Genomic DNA, 5979 nt, shown 5'->3' on the forward strand with positions numbered 1-5979 from the left:
GAGCGCAGCAGGTCGCGGCGGCGGCCGGCGCGGAGTGCGGGGCGGGGGGCGGGGAGGCCGGGGGGGCGGGGGGCGGGGGGCGGCCGCCGGGGCAGGCTCAGCCCGAGCGGCGGGGCATGCCGCGCCGAGGCGGCGGCAGCGGCCGGACGGCGTGGAGCACGGGCGCGGCGCGAGCTCCGGGTCGCTCCGCTGCTCTCTCACAGCTCCTGGCGTCGCCGCTCTCCAGCGCCCGCGTCAGCGCCCAGCCCGCCTTAGCTCCGCCGCCGCCGTCGCTGCTGCTGCTGCCGCCGCGGCCGCTCCACTTCTACAGACTTGATTCTTCGACAGCCTCGCACGGCGCCTGCGCGGGCCCCCTCCCCTCGCGCGCGCGCCCGCCCTCCCCCGCGCTCGCGCCCTCCCCCTCCCCCCCGCGCGCGGAGAGAGAACGAGCGCTGCCGGGAGAGCCGGCTCCGCGGCGCCCGCCCGCGGGGCAGCGCCGCCAGTCCGCGCTGCGACCGGTGTCCCCCATGTGAAGGCGGTGGAAGCGTGCTTTGCTTCCCTCCAGCCGCTCGGCTGCCTCCACTACTCGGTCACCATTCCTCCCCTCCAGAACGTTTGGGCCAAATCGTGCTAATGCTCGTGTTTTTAAAAGCAAGGCCACTTTGTGACTTGGTGCTCTCTCTAGAGGATGGGGATTTTAAATCTAGCGTGGTTCACAGTTTTTTTTAAGGAGTTACATTTAAACTCCACTAAGTGCTTTCACACTCGCATTTGCCTGGGAAGGACACACGCGCCGGCGGTGCCCTTAAGTTTTACTAACAGAGGAGTCTGTTTCCAAGCCAGGGATCGCGTCCACACGCCGTTCGGCGGAACCCTTCCGGAGGGGAGCTGGAGCGCCGTACCCCTCGCAAACACCGAGACTTCCTCTCAGCCCCGCCCTCCCGAGCGGGGGGGGGGGGTCCTCACGGCGCCAGCGGACCCAGCCGCCTTATGTAGGACCGCGCGGCGGGCGCGTGACGTGGGCGCAGAGCCGCGGGCCCGCGTGCGCCGCCGCCGCCGCCGCCGAGTGCGCACGCTCCGCGCGGACGTGACTCGGCGCCGCTGGCACTGGCGGCCTCATTGAACGACTGCACATTCCAGGGATCCGGGGTCTACGGCCAGCGCGGTCGCGTCACCGCGCAGGCTCCGCCCCCTCCGGCGACAGTGGGCCTCTAGGCCCCGCCCCCTGGCCCAAACTTGGACTAGAGGTGGCGCGGGGCGCGTCGCCGGGGTCCGCGCCGGCCGTGGGGTAGCCGGCTGGCCGGCCTGCGGGCTCCGCAGGCAGGTGTCGCGCGGGGCCGGGCCATCGGCAGAAGTCCCCGACGCCGTAGTGAGGCAGGACTGACGGCGCGGTCCAGGCCGGGGTAGCCCCTGGTGGGTGCAAACCCGCCTGGAGCGAAGGCGGGGTGCGGCCGCAGAGCCTGCTCGGCCCGCTGCGCTCTGCCACGGTTGGCAGCCGCAGACTGTGCCCAGACTGAAGTGAGCACTCGAGTTTCACACTTTTATCGGGAGGAGGAGCTGGTGTGTGTTATGGTAAATCACTTTTGGCTGGTCGTTAGTCTTCCTGACTAATAGACGTGGGCTTAGTCACTCTCAGTTGGGACTTAGACACTTCAAGTCTGTAAGGGCGGCCCTTTGGAGCTTCTTTTGTTGGAAAACAGGCCCACATCGCTCCCTGAGACTGGAATGGGCTGGTTAAGTGTGGGAAGAACAGGGTACTAATTATATTATCTTTCCTACAACTGGATTGGTAGGTGGAGAGAGAAAAAAATCCTGCTGACGTTTCTCTCTAGTTGTTGCTATTGAAAATGCCAGGTTGCTTCAAAGGATTAGCCACAAGGAAGAGGAAAAACACCCTTAGCGAAACAGTGGAGGGAGCTGCCTAAAGCACATGAAGAAACCTGTTCGAAAGTGGCACAGAAAACGTAATGCCAGACCTAAATGTTTTTACAGGCTAGCCCTGCATGTCTTCTCTTGGGGATTTCCAGAGAAGGTGTGCTTGCCATAAAGGTCTCCCCATCTGTTCCCGGATCTTGCTTGCAATTGCAACCCTGCCTCACTCTCTTCTAGCTGGGCGAATTGGGCCTGCCCAGATCCTTCCCTGGAGCAGCTGGTGCCAGTGGGCTTGGTCACTCCTGGTACCTGCTGTCTGGAACCTCTTTCAAGACCTGCTCCTCTGGTCACTCTCCATGGAGACCCTGTGCCACTCCTTGTAGCGGTGACTTTTCTCCCTGGGCCACTGCCCAAAGTGGACGGGGTCCCGTCTGTGTGCTGCAGAGAGACTAGCCATCTGAACACCCCCAAGAGATGGCCCCCACTAGGCAGTGACTGGAACATTAAAAACAACAACAACAACAACCCTGTGTTAGAGCCATGGCCTAATTATACTCATTTACCTACAAGCTGGTACTGTAATACCCTGAAGGAAAGCCTGCCATTTCATCCCAAAATAGAAATAGTGAGCTGCAAATTCTGCCTTGAGAGGGACTAAGTAAGGATTTTTGTAGAACGGAGCTTTTCTTCTCCAAATGAAGGACATTTCCTTTTTATTTTACACTAGGAGTTTAATGTCGAAACCGAGTTGTTGTAACTTCCCTAATGAAATGCCTGCTGGAGAATGGAAAGGCTATTTTAGTTCTGGTCTCTCTTGCCATAAAAGGCTCCGGGATCAAGGGGGTTAAGGCTGGCCCTGGATCCGGGGCAGCAATTCCTTATATTGTATCAAAAGTCTTTCATGGTGTCTGGCCTTTCATGTAGCTCCGAAGCAGCTTTATCGATCTATGCTAAGTAAACATAGCTTTGTTTTCGTCTTCCACCCTCCGCCCTCCCTCCCGGCACAGACTGGAGTTGGATCCCTTCCAAAGCGGCTGCTGCAGCAGCTACAGCCGCCTCCTCCACACACAGAAGCAGGGTTTCTAGGGTGAGGCAATGCGTCTGCAATTCGCAGAGACAAGGCAGGAATTGTAATTGTAGTTCATCATGTGATGACTTATGAAAGAGGAAGTTGGTATGTTTTAGTCACGTAGACTCTGCCCTCTTGCTTAAGGCTGCAGGTCCTTTCAGAAGAGCATTATGGTAATCTTTGCCATTCAGAGTCAAGGTTACCAGGCTGGCTGCAGGGTGCTCCTACACATTCATATGTGGACAGGCAGGTGGATGGCGCACGAAGGGTTGGTGGGACAGTGGGTTGAGGCTGGCTTTTAACCAGAACGCTGAAATGCTGCAATTTGTCTTAAGAACTAAAGGAAATGGTCTATGGGGAACACTTCTGCCCAGATTAGATGAAGCAACAGTCCTTTCCAGCTCTAATTTCTAAGATTTCTTTTTTAAATAAAAATCACAGTTAAGGAGCAAAAGGAAACTGTTCTGTATGATACCATCGAAAGGCAGGAATAAGGGAAGTGATCGGATGTTAAGCCAAAGGGAGCAGTTCTAAGAAATAGCTCAATGGGTGGAAGAAATCTGCCCTCCCCACACTGCGATTTACATGGGTTTCCACCCCGTGAGCATTAAACATCTAAAATCTGAATCTGGTCCCCGGAGCTTACTCCAGTGGAGATGCTCTTGTTAACATACCACAGCCCTGTACTGACAGTCCACAGGGCAGTGTAAAAAAAAAACAAAAAAAAGTTGTTCCTTCCAGAAGACCCCGAGGGAACTCTGCCCTGAGGACACACAGCCGGGGGAGGGTTGCAACGTGTGTGCTGTCCACGAGGTGGTATTCCTAGAGACTGCTGAGTTCATGCACTTCACCCTATATTCACATGTGGAATCACAGCCTTCATTCTTTAGAGTGCAGTTTCTATTAATAGCATGATGTTGCAACCATACTAGAGCTTCTTAAACTCTGACCCTGGCATATTTGGAGGAGGAAAAAAAAAAGGCAGCGGCGTGTCATTTGGATTTCTGTGGATAACAACCTCAGCTCCTTGTACTTGGGCAAAACTGCCATGAGATTGGAAGAGTGCATGTGCTACTCAGGGCTTTCCTACTTAAAAAAAAAAAATTATAAATATGTGCTTGAACAGATCTGTTTATATGAATACGTCTATACATACTATGGAGAGTCATGACACAAATGAACCTTCTGTAGTAGATGGGAGAGCCTTTCTTCTAAGTGATAGCATTTTATGAGACAGTTCTACTGTTTTCAAATTGCAAATACACTTTTTTAGAAATACTTTCCCTCTGTTTGACCTCTCCATGTAGCCTGCCTCCCCTGTGCACAGAATGCATTCGGATATTAAAGAGACTTTTGCATGTGGAGGAGATAAACTCTCTGTGGAGGGTCTAAGAATCAGGCCAAATAAAATCACAGGAGCTCTTAATCACCCACATATTATACACAGAAGCTGTTAGTCACCAGCCTATGTGTAACCATATGTATAGGTCCCCATTTAGAGTAAAAATTGGGGTCTTGATGTAGGCTAACTACTTACTGTGTCAGAATTTAAAGAGCTAAGTGAGAAATACAGACAAAGGAGAGATTGAGGTCACACACTCGCTCAGTCTGCAAGGAAATTTGTAGGAGAACTGGAAGGGATTCAACAGCCATTTGCTGCCAGAACCCTCCTATTGACTTTTTGGAAAGAGCATGATGAAATGTACTTTTCTGGAAAAAGGTCTGAATGCGGGTTTAATGGATATTTAAGACACCAAAATCCTTTAAAAGATATCACTAGGAAGATGCTGACAAAAGGGGTGAACTAACTTCAAGGATAATGTTTGAAAATATCAAGATGGTAAATTTTCTTTCATTAGCTTACCTACTTAAAATGTGACTTTTCCTGCATACACATTCAGTAGTAAGGGGACTGAAAAAATGGAAGATGTTACAATTCTAAAAGGTTAAGGATAATATGATTGCCTTGTGTTTATTATACCTTTCATATGGACATTCAAAAAAGATAGTTCAACCATAAATCGTATTATCTTGTCATCCTTTTTCAGAAATGGAAACCTAAAGTATTGGAAGATTAAGTAATTTGCCTACAGTAGCATTAAAGGTGAGTGTCAGAACTGAAATCCAGTCCTGTTGTCTAATGATATAGTCTAGAAGATTCTACTTGCATTTTGAGTTTTTAAAAAAATCACGTAAGCACAGTGTAGAAACCTAGCAGGAGAGTGTTAACATTTGTGAGTGTTAACAAAAAGAATGTTAAGATGTGCCAATCTCTATCTATATTTATAGGAAAAAAAGCAATTCTAGGATAGTTCACAGGACATGCAATGTAAAGAACAGCCAACAATCACAACAGATAGAGGGAGATGGTAGAGATGAGAGACAGTTGCCACCACGCCGTGCCTGGTATGGGACTCCTTAAATGGCAAGCTATTTTGTGCTGGTCTTTATGAACCTTAGATCAAAATCGATGTTGGTGGTAGGATAAAAGACTTCCATTCTGGGATTCAGTTGGGTGAGGATATGGTTTGGGCAGTCACCAAACTGGAATACCGCACCTCCAGCTCCTTATGATGTGCTTCCTTAAGAACAAAAGTGAAACATCTCATGAAATCATTTTATTCCTGTTACAGGATTCCAGTCCTGGCTACTTTGCACTCAGACAAATAAACACAAGGGGCTAGGGGGCCCTGAAAAGAAAAAAAATAATGTGAAGTCAGATATTCCATAGCATTTCATGATTATAAAGGGCCTGTAGGAAGCAAAATGATCATAACTTATTCCAAATAAGCCTTCATTGTCATTGTATTTCTTATGAAAAAGAAGTGAGCCAATATGAGCTAGACTGACTTTCTCTTGACAAGCTGAGAATATATTTTGCAAAAGAGTGCCAGTCAGCGGGAAAATCTGGCCTTTATCAATGGGGTTTCAATAATCTGTTCTGGTGGCTTACTTGCTCTAGTCTAATGTGTTTAGAAACAAAAAACAAACAAAAAAAGAAGAAGAAGAGGTAGAAGAAGAAGGAGTTCCAGTCCAAGATGGCGATGTAGGAAGACCCC

Source organism: Phoca vitulina, unplaced genomic scaffold (genome assembly GCF_004348235.1).
Source record: "Phoca vitulina isolate PV1807 unplaced genomic scaffold, GSC_HSeal_1.0 scaffold43, whole genome shotgun sequence".
NCBI lineage: Eukaryota > Metazoa > Chordata > Mammalia > Carnivora > Phocidae > Phoca > Phoca vitulina.